Source organism: Saimiri boliviensis, chromosome 4 (assembly GCF_048565385.1).
Source record: "Saimiri boliviensis isolate mSaiBol1 chromosome 4, mSaiBol1.pri, whole genome shotgun sequence".
Taxonomy (NCBI): Eukaryota; Metazoa; Chordata; class Mammalia; order Primates; family Cebidae; genus Saimiri; species Saimiri boliviensis.
Genome location: NC_133452.1, coordinates 110,650,024 through 110,663,408, shown reverse-complemented (window position 1 = coordinate 110,663,408; position 13,385 = coordinate 110,650,024). Strand labels below are relative to the sequence as shown.

Here is a 13,385-nt window from a genome sequence, read left to right as displayed (position 1 = left end):
TCATTCTTGATTTGGCTCTCTTTAAGTCTATTATTGATGTATAGGAATACTTGTGATTTTTGCACATTGATTTTGTATCTTGAGACTTTGCTGAAGTTGCTTATCACTTTCAGGAGATTTGGGGCTGAAACAATGGGGTCTTCTAAATATAAAATCACGTCGTCTGCAAATAGAGAAAATTTGACTTCCTGCTTTCCTAATTGAATATCCTTTATTTCTTTTTCTTGCCTGATTGCTCTGGCTAGAAATTTCAATATTATACTGAATAGGAGTGGTGAGAGAGGGCATCCTTATCTAGTGCCAGATTTCAAAGGGAATGCTTCTAGTTTTTGCCCATTCAGTATGATATTGACAGTTGGTTGGTCATAAATAGCTTTTATTTTGTGATACATTTCATCAATGCCTAGATTATTGAGAGTTTTAATATAAAGGACTGTTGAATTTTGTCAAGGGCCTTCTCTGCATCTGTTGAGATAATCATGTGGTTTTTGTCTTTGGTTCTGTTTATGTGGTGAATTACATTTATAGACTTGCATATGTTGAACCAGGCTTGCATTCCCAGGATGAAGCCTACTTGATCATGGTGGATGTGCTCTTGTAATTGGTATGCCAGTATTTTATTGAAGATTTTTGCATCTATGTTCATCAGGGATATTGGCCTGAAGTTTTCTTTTCTTGTTAAGTCTCTGCCAGGTTTTGGTATCAGGATGATGTTTATCTCCTAAAATGATTTGGGAAGGATTCTCTCTTTTTGGATTGTTTGGAATAGTTTCAGAACGAGTGGTACCAGCTCCTCTTTGTATGTCTGGTAGAATTCGGCTATAAACCCATCTGGACCTCGGCTTCTTTTTGGTTGGTTGGCTATTAATTGCTGTCTCAACTTCAGCCCTTGTTATTGGTCTATTCACGGTTTTGACTTCTTCCTGGTTTAGGCTTGGGAGTATGCAAGTGTCCAAGAATTTATCCACTTCTCCCAGGTTTACTGATTTATGTGCATAGAGTTGTTTGTAGTAATCTCTACTGGTGATTTGTATTTCTGTGGAATCTGTGGTGATAGTCCCTTTCTCTTTTTTTATTGTGTCTATTTGATTATTCTCTCTTATCTTTTTTATTAATCTGGCTAGTGGTCTGTCTATTTTGTTGGTCTTTTCAAAAAACCAGCTCCTGAGTTTATTGATTTTTTGAAGGGTTTTTTGTGTCTCTATCTCCTTCAGTTCTGCTCTGATCTTAGTTATTTCTTGTCTCCTGCTAGGTTTTGAGGGTTTTTGTTTTTGAACTTGCTCCTCTAGCTCTTTCAATTTTGATGATAGGGTGCCAATTTTAGATGTTTCCTTGTTTCTCAAGTGGGCATTTATTGCTATAAATTTCCCTCTCGACACTGCTTTAAATGTGTCTCAGAGATTCTGGTAAGTTTTGTCTTCATTCTTATTGGTTTTGAAGAACATCTTTATTTCTACCTTCATTTCATTGTTTATCCAGTCAACGTTCAAGAGCAAGTTGTTCAGTTTCTATGAAGTTGTGTGGTTCTGAGTTAGTTTCTGAGTTCTGAGTTCTAACTTGATTGCACTGTGGTCTGAGAGACTGTTTGTTGTGATTTCTGTTCTTTTACATTTGCTGAGGAGTGATTTACCTCCAATTATGTGATCAATTTTAGAGTAGGTGCAGTGTGGTGATGAAAAAGGTGTGTATTCTGTGGATTTAGAGTGGGGATATCTGTAAATGTCTATTAGGTTTGCTTGGTCCAGGTCTGAGTTCAAGTCCTAGATATCCTTGTTAATTTTTTGTCTTGTTGACCTGTCTAATATTGACAGTGGAGTGTTAAAGTCTTCCATTATTATTGTGTGGGAGTCTAAGTCTCTTTGTAAGTCATTAAGAATGTGCTTTATGTATTTGCATGCTCCTGTATTGGGTGCATATATATTTAGGATTGTTAGCTTTTCTTGTTGCGTTGATCCTTTATGTAATGTCCTTTTTGTTTCTCTTGAACTTTGTTGGCTTAAAGTCTATTTTATTAGAGACTAGGTTTGCAACTCCTGCTTTCTTTTACTCTCCATTTGCTTGGTAAATCTTCCTCCATCCCTTTATTTTGAGCCTATGTGTATCCCTGCATGGGAATTGGGGTTCCTGAATACAGCACACCAATGGGTTTTGACTTTTTATCCAATTGCCAGTCTGTGTCTTTCGATTGGGGCATTTAGCCCATTTACATTTAAGGTTAATATTGTTATGTGTGAATTTGAACCTGCCATTTTGATGCTATCTGGTTGTTTTACCCATTAGTTGATGCAGTTTCTTCATTGTGTCGATGCTCTTTACCATGTGGTATGATTTTGGAGTGGCTGGTACTGGTTGTTCCTTTCTATGTTTAGTGCTTCTTTCAGAAGCTCTTGGAAAGCAGGCCTGGTGGTGATGAAGTCTCTGAGCAATTGCTTCTTCTTAAAGGATTTTATTTCTTCTTCACTTGTGAAAGTTAGTTTGGCTGCTGGAAAACACTCTTCAGGATATTATCCAGGAAAACTTCCCCAACCTAGCAAGACAGGCCAATATGCAAGTCCAGGAAATACAGAGAACACTACAAAGATATTCCTCAAGAAGAGCAACCCCAAGGCACATAATCATCAGATTCACCAGGGTTGAAGTGAAGGAAAAAATGCTAAGGGCAGCCAGAGAGAAAGGTGGGGTTACCCACAAAGGGAAGCCCATCAGACTCACAGCAGATCTCTCAGTAGAAACCCTACAAGCCAAAGGGAGTGGGGGCCAATATTCAACATGTTTAAAGAAAAGAACTTTCACCTTAGAATTTCATATCCAGCAAAACTCTACTTCTTAAGTGTGAGCTGTGCTCAGTGACTTGCTTCCAAAGAGAATAATATGGAAAATGGGAAAGAAGGAAAACTTTACAGTGGAAAAATGTGAACCAACAGTACCTCATTTAATGAATGTTAACATAATCAATAATAAGTCTATTTGATAGTATGTACTCTTGATATGATATGATATGATATGATATGATATTAGGCAAAGGAAAATTGTCTTTTATCTCAATCTTCAAAACTCATAACTCAGTCTAATCATGAGAGAAACACCAAACAGATTCTTATTGAGGAGATATTTTACAGAGTATCCAGCCAGTACTCCATAAAATGTCACGGACATAAAAAACAACAAAAGTGAGAAGCTGACAGCTGTGAGAAGGCTAGGGAAACATGATGACTAAATATAATATGATGTCCTGTATGAAATCCTAGAACAGAAATAGGATATTAGTGAACAATATAATGAAAATGTAGACTTTAGTAAACAATAGTGCTGTATTATTGGTTTATTAGCTGTAACACAGGTATTGTAGTAGTGTAAGATGTTAACAGTCAAAACTGTATACCGTATATGAGTATCTTTGCAACTTATCTGTAAATCTGAATTATTTCTGTAAATCTCTGTAACTCTATTATTACAATTTTATTTAAAAATTTGTGCATAAGGAGGTGAGAGAAATTATGTCCTTTGTCTTTGATATACTTTTTTCTCTTTTTTTCTAGTATGTCTCCTAAAGGCTTTAGTTTGACTTAAATTCTTTCCAGAGTAAAAATAAAATTTACAAGAATCTATCCCTTTGCTAAACCTCATAAATATATTTTGGTATTGTTCATGGTTTTCTTTCATAGGATATTTCTAAATGGCATGTTAAAGGACAGTGTGAGATGCTGTATAAGTCTGTTCTTACTCTGCTATAAAGAACTACCCAAGACTAGGTAATTTATAAAGAAAAGAGGATTAATTGGCTCACAGTTTTGCAAGCTGTACAGAACTCATGACAGGACTTGCTTTTGGGGAAGCCTCTGGAAACTCAAAATCATGGCAGAAGGAAAGTGGGAGCAAGTACATCTTACATGACTGGAGCAGGAACAAGATGTAGGGGAGGTGCTACACACTTTTAAACAACCAGATCTTATAAGAACTCTATCATGAGAATCACACCAAAAGGGGAATTCACCCCCATGATCCAATGGCCTCCTACCAGGCCCCGTTTCCAATATTGGGGAGTACAATTCAACATGAGATTTGGGTGGGGACACAAATCCAAACCATATCATTCTGTTTCTGGTTCGTACCAAGTCTCATGTCCTTCTCATGTTGGAAAATGCAATTATGTCTTCTCGACAGTCTCCCAAGTCTTAACTGATTTCAGCATTAACTCAAAAATCCAAAGCCTCATTTGAGAAAACACCAGTTCCTTCTGTCTATGAGTCTATAAAGTAAAAAGCAAATCAGTTATTTCTATGATACAGTGGGAACACAGGCATTGGGTAAATACTTTCATTCCAAAAGGGATAAATTGGCCAAAGAAAGAGGCCGGAGGCCCTATGCAACTTCAAAATCTAGCAGGGCTGTCATCAAAAAAGCTCCAAAAATATTCTCCTTTCACTTTGTGTTTCACATCCAGAGCATGCTGATGCAAGAGGTACACTTCAAAAACCTTAGGAAGCTCCCCTTCCCTGTGGCTATTCTCAAGGGCTAGTGTTGAGTGCCTGTGGCTTTTCCAGGCACATAGTGCAAGCTGTCAGTGCCCCAAAACCAGAATGTGAAGTATAATGGCCTGGCCCTCTTCCCACAGCTCTGCTAGGGAGTACCCCAGTGAGCACGCTGTGTGGTTACTCCAAACTCATATTTCCCCTCTGCACTGCCCTTGTAGAGGTTCTCCATGGGGACTCCCAGCTGCAGCAGACTTCTGCCTGGACATCCAGGCTTTTCCATTCACCCTCTGAAATCTAGGCAGAGGTTCTCAAGCTTCAACTCTTACACTCTAAGCACCCTCAGGCTTAAAGCCAAGTGGAAATTGCCCAGTCTTATGGCTTGCACCCTCTGAAGCACTAGTCTGAGCTGTACCTGGGTACCTTTTAATCAGGGATGGAGCTGGAGCAGCTGGAATGTCAAGAACAGTGTCTCAGTCTGCACAGGGAAGTATGGCCATGGTCCTGGCTGATGAAACCATTTCTTTCTCCTAGGCTTCTGGGCCTGTGATGGGAGGGGCTGCCTCAAAGATCTCCAGAGTGCCTTGGAGGCCTTTTTTCCATTCTCTTGGCTATCAGTATCACGGTCCTCTTTACTTATGCAAACTTCTTCAGCCAGTTTGACCTCTCATACCCCCCAAACATGGCCTTTCATTTCCTACCACATGGCCAGGGTATGAATTTTTAATGCTCTTATACTCTGCTTCCCATTTAAATATAAGTTCCAGTTTCAAGTCATTTCTTTGTTCATGTATGTGAGAATAGGTTGCTAGAAACAACCAGGAAATATCTTGAATGCTTGACTACTTAGAAATTTCTTCCACCAGAGACCCTAAATTATCACTCTCAAGTTCAAAGTTCCAGAGATCCCTAGAGTAGGAGCAGAATGCCATCAAGTTCTTTGCTAATGAATAACAAAAGTGACCTTTGCCCTGGTTCTCAGTATGCTCCTCATTTTCATTTGATACCTTCTCAGCCTGGTTTTCATTGTCAATATCAGCATTTTGGTCACAACAACTTAACAAGTCTCTAGGAAGTTTCAGATTTTTCCTCATTTTCCTGTCTTCTTCTGAGTCCTTTACATCTTTTCAACCTATGCCTGTTACCTGGTTCCCAAGTTGATTCCACATTTTCAAGCACCTTTATAGGAATGCCCCACTCCTTGGTCCTAATTTTCTGTATGAGTCCATTCTCACATTGCTATAAGAAACACTTGAGACTGGGTAATTTATAAAGGAAAGAGGATTAATTGGCACACAGTTCCACAGGTTGAACAAGAAGCATGGCAGGATCTGCTCTTGGGAAGATCTCAGGAAACTCAAAATCATGTGGCAGAAGGCAAACTGGGAGTGAGCGCATCTTACATGACCAGAGCAGGAGCAAGAGGGGAGATTGCTACACAATTTTAAACAACCGTATTTCATGAGAACTGTAGCATGAGAACATGACCACAGGAGGAAGTCTGTTCCCATAATTCAGTCACCTCCTGCCAGGTCCCATCTCCAATACTGGGGATTACAATTTTACACGAGATTTGGAGGGGGACACAGACCTGAACCATATCACATGGCACACTGATACCAGGTGCCAAGAGAAGACATCTCCTCTCTCTACTCCTCAATGCCATCAGGTTTCCTTTTGTTAATTCTGGCCATGGATCCTTGAAGAAGAAGATATAGAAAAACATAGGATTTAGGAAAAGATGACCTGTCTGCATTCTTTTTCTTAAAGTAATTCCGTTCAATTCTTTGTGGTACATCAAATATGTATAAACCTTTTTCTAGCTTTCATAAGCTAGAATCTGAGGAAGAATATCAATGTACCTATATGCACCATTCACCATCTCGAAGACAGTCTGGAGTTAGTTCTAAACACTGTTTACTGCTTACTCTACTCCTGAGGGAATTACCACTTTTATCTGCACCATGTGTATTAGACTGTTTTTGCATTGCTATAAAGAAATACCTAAGAGTGGATAATTTACAAGAGAGAGAGAAAGCATGGAGGAGGTGGCATGCATTTCTAAATGACCAGGTCTTATGAGAACTCATTCAATATTACAAGACTAACACCAAGGGGATGGTGCTAAACCATTCATGAGAAATCCTCTCCCATGTTCCAACGACCTCCCACCAGGCACCACCTCCAACACTGGAGATTACATTTCATCATGTGATTTGGGAAGGAACAAAGATACAAACTTGATTACCACACTTGTAGTAATTTTTTGGTGTCCATCATGCCCTTGAAACCTCTTAGCCTCATCAATGTATATGCATTGACAGAATTTATGTGGTTTCAGCTAAATAGCTTTTGCTAAGCAGATGTGGTGTACTTGCACATTTAGGTTTCCACATCTGAATGTGAAGATAAATCCCCAGAAGTTACTCTGCTCTGAGGCCAGAGATGTGTTCAGTTGAACATTTAAATCACTGATTTATATCAGTTACAGATATGATTTCAAGAAGGGTACACTCACATGCAGGTTTGCAATTCTGAAGCAAATCTCTTCCTGTGCCAGGGCAGTGCATTAACTTACAGTTGCCACAGTGCTGCTCTGTTTCCTTGGCTGCCTCACTCAGGGTCTCTGCATGGAATTCTGAAAAAGAGTTTGTCAAAATGAGTTTATTACTTGTGATCCATTTTCTAATATTCTTGACTATCTAACCCGTTTTCTCAGGTTCACTTCTTAGAGATTCTGTCTCTCCCTGTGCAAGAGTATATCCCTCTGTGGGCAGGTATACAACACCCTGTGTGGTTTCTGAAATGGGAGGATGGTTGTGAAGGGTTCAGCTTCTCTGCCTGAAGACATCCCTGTGGAATTACATCTTTCCAAAAATATGACTTTCTGAGTGGCTAGAATACACTTATGTGACACACATCAAAAGAATGATAGCAAGCATTGCATAACAACAGACGGGCCTTAACACTGAGACTGTTAGATTGCTGAGGTAACTGATTTATTTTTCACATCATCCTTTCAGAGAAAATAGTTTGAATATTCATAACTGTCAAAATGCTATGACCTAGGAATTGAAATAAACAACTAAGATTTATTGTTAGCACCAGTACAGTTAGTATTACAGTAAAACCGTTTTACTTAATCCTTGCTACAATTAACAAGTGCTAACATTCCTCATTTATAGATAGGAATCAATCTCAGCAAGGTTAGGTAGTGTGTCTATGATTTCACTATTACAGACAAATATGAGGATTGAACCCAGATACATTTTGACTCCACCCTTACTCTTTAGCTTTGCTTTATTAAAACAAAGTAGCCAGTGACAAAAAAAAATGAGTAAACAAAAAACAAAATAGGAGGTTTATGACAGATGTATTCAGATACCTTCTTTGCAAATATTTCTCTTTCTATATAATTGTCAGATTAGAGGGTCATGAGTAAAATCTTTGATAGTGAGGCAGGAGGGCAGAGAAAGGAATGAGAAAAAAAATTCTAAAATAAATTCAGATTTAAAAAATAGTTGTTTGCCTAATTCACAACTGAAGGCCAATTACAATAACTACTTAGGTGCATGCTGTAGGATGAAACCTGGAAAGAATAACCAAAACTAAGGATAGTTCAAACTGAAAACAAAGAAGAACATCTGCAAATTTTTAGTGCGGAAAATGCTTTGCAGCATAAGCAACAGAAGTTTCTGTTTAGCTGCCTGCAAAAAAACTGATTTAAAATAACTTGTTTTTCATGGGCCATTGAGACTGAGATGGTTCTGAAAAAGCTCTTCTGTGAGGGAGTCCTAACTTGGCTTATTCACAGAACATTTTAATGGTTTTTGGACATGGATTCCAAACACAATCACCCACCCTCATAAACAATATCTGGAGTTATCTTGGCACTAAATCTGCTATTGAAAGTGTGTCTTTTTTCCTTCTTTTTCTCTTTTAGGATTAGATTACAATTTGGTATGAGGTAGGGATCTAAAATTTTCTTCTTAAATTGTTGCCCATTAACTTCATTATCACTTGTTGAGTACTCTGTCTTTTCTCTACTGACATTGTCATACTTATCATATACTATATGTTATACACATGTATATATGTTTCTATGTTTGATGCCTTGCCACATCTATATTTATGGGGCCAATGAAATAGTTTTAATGAGTACATTTTACAAATGCATTTTACCATTCAACGGGGGAAGGCATCTTTTCACACTTGTATTTGTCTATTCCTAATCATTTATTCTTCATAAATTTCAAAATAATTTGTCAGTATATGAATACATATTTTTTTAACATTCACAGTGTTTGAAGCCAGAGATATTAAAAGATATACAATGAAAATTCCACCTCCTAGACTTGTTTGCCTGGTTGCCATGCCTCGTGCCTCCTATAAACAAGTAAGGCCTAATATTTGCTTCATATGTATTCTTACAGAATTTTATTTTTATGAAAAAACTACTTATCAGATAGTTTTATCATTTAACAGTATACTTAGGAATAGCTTCATTTTAATGTATTGAAAGCATCTTCATTCTTTTTTATTATTTGATTACATTTTATGGATGTTCTGTAATTTATATATCCAGTCTACTATTAGTGGACAGTTAATATTTTGCCAGCTTTCTGCTCTTGCAGACAATACTACAGTAAGAAAACGTTTACCTGCACAAATTAGTATTAGAACAAGTCAGTAGAACAATTAATCAGTAATAGTTATTGGGTCAAAAAGTACAAGCATTTATAATTTTGATCTCACCAAATAGCCATATTTGATCACACAAATTTATAATCTTCCCAGCAATGTATAAGGATACTTGTGCCCTAGCAACATTGTCTACTATCAAACTTCTGAGTTTTTGCTAATCTAATCATGAAAAATGACATCACATTTACATTTTTCTTACTATGAGTGATACTGATCATCTGTTTACATAGCTAACCGTCATTATATTTCTTTTTTAAAGCAAATTATTTATAGTCTATAATCTTTTTAAAATCTAGTTTTTTTATTTTTAATGGAAAATTTTCCAGGAGTTATATACAAAAATAGAAAAAAAAATACTCTAAGTCAAAAATATGTTCTCCCAATTTATTTGGTTTTTGACTTGACTTTTTTTAAATTTTAAAATGTAATTATATTATATTCATCTATTATATGAATTATGAGTTTGACTCATTGCTAGAGGGGCTTTGTCTCTTTAGTATTATATATAAATTTTATGATTTTTAAAATATTTTATTTTAAAGTATGTATTGATTTTTTTTAGAATTATCCTTTTGTATGACTTGAGGTATATGTTCAACTTTTTTTTCCTTAGTTTGCTAGGAAATTAATGGAAATATAAAAATATAAAATAATGAAATTATGAAATTCTCAGTTACATATTTTTACTGATTTTGTATGCTTCCTTGATTGTATATTAAATTCCCATTTATATCAGAGTCTATTTTTGGGCTTTCTATTCTAACTTCATTGGCATAGCTATTTATGTGCATTCCTAGTGCTTTTGCCATTGAGATTTTATAATACATTTGAGCATCTGGTAGTGTCTGTCCCCCATTGCTCTTTTTCCAGAGACTTTTCTATAATTTTTTTGCTTATCTTTCTGTATTTTTCTAATTAATTATTTACTTCCAAAAAAGTCCTTTTTAAAAAGCTTGAATCATAATAAAGTTATTAAAATCATTTAAGAATAATGATGTAATGTTGCTGTTCAAAGTTTCAAACAAGATCTCATTATGTTCTTCCACTTGTTCAAGTACTCTACTGTATCCTTTAGTAGTATTTTAAAATATTCTTCATAAAGGTTTTACACATTTAAAGTTCCTTTTCTGGTAAAATATATTTTTATGGCTATTGGAAATTTAGTGTTTCTTCTACCTTAGCCTCTGATTATATAAATGACACTAATCTCTGTGTGTTAATTTTATGCCTTGATAAGTTACTTAATTCTCTTACAATTTGTCATGTTACCTGTGGATAGTGTTCTATCTCCTGTTCATTTTTTATAGCTTTAGTTTGTTTCATTTTACTTCCAGTAAATGTCATGTAATAGCAGTGGTTTTTTTTTTTATTTAATTAGAAAATTTTCTAGTGTTTCTCTATTAAGAATAATGCTGGATATTGTGCTAAATCAAATACCTATTTTCATGTTGGAAAACAATCTATAACTTTTTCACTGAGTTATAAAACAATTACGATATTGAGTAAAAATGAACTAATTTAAACTATTAATCTCAGGAAATTAAATATTTGCATCATGAAATACAGAATACCTTCCTATTGGCTAAGTATTTTATGTTTTTCAGTAAAATTTTCTGGTTTCTTTATTTAGAGGTTTCATTAGGGTGCCAGTAACCTCTTTGTCTTGATAGCCAATCTCCATACTTAAGTCTTCATTTTACTTGAACTTAAACAGATTTTGATACTGTTCTAAATTCTCGTTCTTAAAACATTCTTTTCTCTGTTCTTAAAATGGTTTACTCTACTGGTTTTCTTCTAATGCCTCTTAGTACTCAAGTGAGTTTCGTATATATGTTTGCACTATTAAGTAGGATCTTTTCCACTATACTTTTTAACTGGTTCTAGTAGACAGGTGCTAAAAGAACTGTGATCCTACTGAAAGATTTTTCTGATAGCTTTTTTGTTTGTTTAGTTTTAGATTTTCAGTTGCAAATAATGTTAAACAATGCTTGAGCAATTGTCCATTAAACATAATGATATTGCTGGCCTCTCATTATCCTTCTTTTTTTTTTTTTTTTTTTTTTTTTTTTTTTTTTGAGACGGAGTTTCGCTCTTGTTACCCAGGCTGGAGTGCAATGGCGCAATCTCGGCTCACCGCAACCTCCGCCTCCTGGGTTCAGGCAATTCTCCTGTCTCAGCCTCCTGAGTAGCTGGGATTACAGGCACGCGCCACCACGCCCAGCTAATTTTTTGTATTTTTAGTGGAGACGGGGTTTCACCATGTTGACCACGTTGGTCTCGATCTCTTGACCTCGTGATCCACCTGCCTCGGCCTCCCAAAGTGCTAGGATTACAGGCTTGAGCCACCGCGCCCGGCCTATCCTTCTATTTTTTAAAAAAATATAATTTATTTAATAATGAGATCTATTTTTAGACTTACTGATATGGAAGATAATTACATTTTTTCAAATGGTGAGATAATCATATATTTCTTTTGCTTTTTTGGTATATTTTATTTTTTCTTACGTTGCTTTTTTGTTTTGTTTTAGTAGTTTTTTGGAGAACAGGTGGTGTTTGGTTACATGAATAAATTCTTTAGCGGTGATTTTTGAGATTTTGGTGCGCTCATCACTAGAGCAACGTACACAGTACCCAATGTGTAGTCATTTGTCCCTCTCCACCCACTACCCTTTACCCCAGGTCCCCAAAGTTCAATCATATCATTCTTACACTTTTGCATCCTAATAGCTTAGTCTGACATACGGGTGATAACATACAATGTTTGATTTTCCATTCCTGAGTTACTTAGCTTAGAATAATAGTCTCCAATTAAATCAAGGTTGCTGTGAATGCCATTATTTAATTCCTTTCTATGGCTGAGTAGTATTCTGTGTGTGTGTGTGTGTGTGTGTGTGTGTGTGTGTGTGTGTGTGTGTATACACACAGTGTCGATAGTATTGTTACTGATTCTTCTTTGAATGTCTGATAGAACTTAGCTGTGAATCTTTCTGGAGTACATGTACAGAATGTGCACGTTTGTTACATAGCTATACATGTGCCATGGTTTGCTGCATCCATCACCCGACATCTACATCAGGTTTTTGTTTGCTATACACATGTTTTATTAGGTCAAACTACACACTACAAAAATGCTTCAAAATGCAGCAGGAGGAGATGTAAAGACTCAGAGACGTGCATAGTGACAATGGCTATCAGAACACACTAAAGAATCCACACTGCTTCCCCTTTTACCTAGAAAAGGAAGCTTCACTTCTAGGCTACCTCCTCCTCAGTACACTCCTCAAACTTCTCCTCCTCAGCTGTGGCATCTTGGTATTGCTAATATTCAGCCACCAGGTCATTAATGTTGCTCTCAGCCTGGGTGAACTCCATCTCATCCATGCCCTCACCTGTGTACCAGTGCAAGAAGGCCTTGCACCTGAACATAGCTGTAAACTGTTGGTAGACTCGTTTAAAGAGCTCCTGAATGGCTGTGTTGTTACAGATGACGGTGGACGACATTTTTATCCCTTAGGGTGGGATGTCACAGATAGCTGTTTTCATGTTGTGAGGAAGCCACTCAGCAAAGTAGCTGCTATTCTTGTTCTGAATATTTTTCCCAGGAAATTGGGGGAAAGCTGGCAGTCACAGGACTTACCACACTCCTGTGCATCCCACAGTTCTAAAGTCCAGTCTCACTCCCATCGTGCCTCAACAGGACCGAGTCTATTTCCAGGCAGCTGGTGACCGGGGCTGACTTACCCCAGACCACGAGCCTCGCAGCTGAGAAAGTAAGCAGACTCACAGGTTTTTGGCATCCCAGGGAGCCTGCAGCGATGATCTAGTTCTTTCAAAGGGTCTGTGAATTCTTTTGGCTTTCCTGGTATGTTCCTGCAGTAGTTCTTGTAACAAAAGTTTATGATGTGAGTCTCCACATGCTGCTCTGTCTATCTGAGTGGGAGCTGCAAGCTAGTCCTGCCCTCCGTCTGCTGTCTTAATCTCTCTGTTCATATATGGTTGTTTTTTATTTCTCATGTTAATCAGTTACATTATCTTAACAGATGCATCATTTTATTTGTAAATATATTATTTAGAATTTCAAAATTCATAACCTTTAAAATAGGCTTATAGTTTGCACTTTTGTGGTAATTAATTAGCTATAGTATTTAATTTTGTTATTTCAGAAATAATTAATTGGCACCCACTTGGCTGCAGTCATTATGCTGGGTA

At 36.7% G+C, this 13,385-nt stretch overlaps 1 long non-coding RNA gene across 4 annotated transcripts in view; it reads left to right on the top strand.

Moving 5' to 3' along the window:
* LOC141584319 (uncharacterized) overlaps window positions 1-13,385 on the top strand; it is a 630,894-nt gene that overhangs the window by 296,683 nt on the left and 320,826 nt on the right. For 3 of the 4 annotated variants that reach the window (XR_012517307.1, XR_012517308.1, XR_012517306.1), the window contains one exon: window positions 8,774-8,868. The exons of the other annotated variant lie outside the window; for it this stretch is intronic. This is a non-coding gene — a long non-coding RNA (uncharacterized LOC141584319). The remainder of the gene's footprint in view (window positions 1-8,773; window positions 8,869-13,385) is intronic. 4 annotated transcript variants of the gene reach the window in all.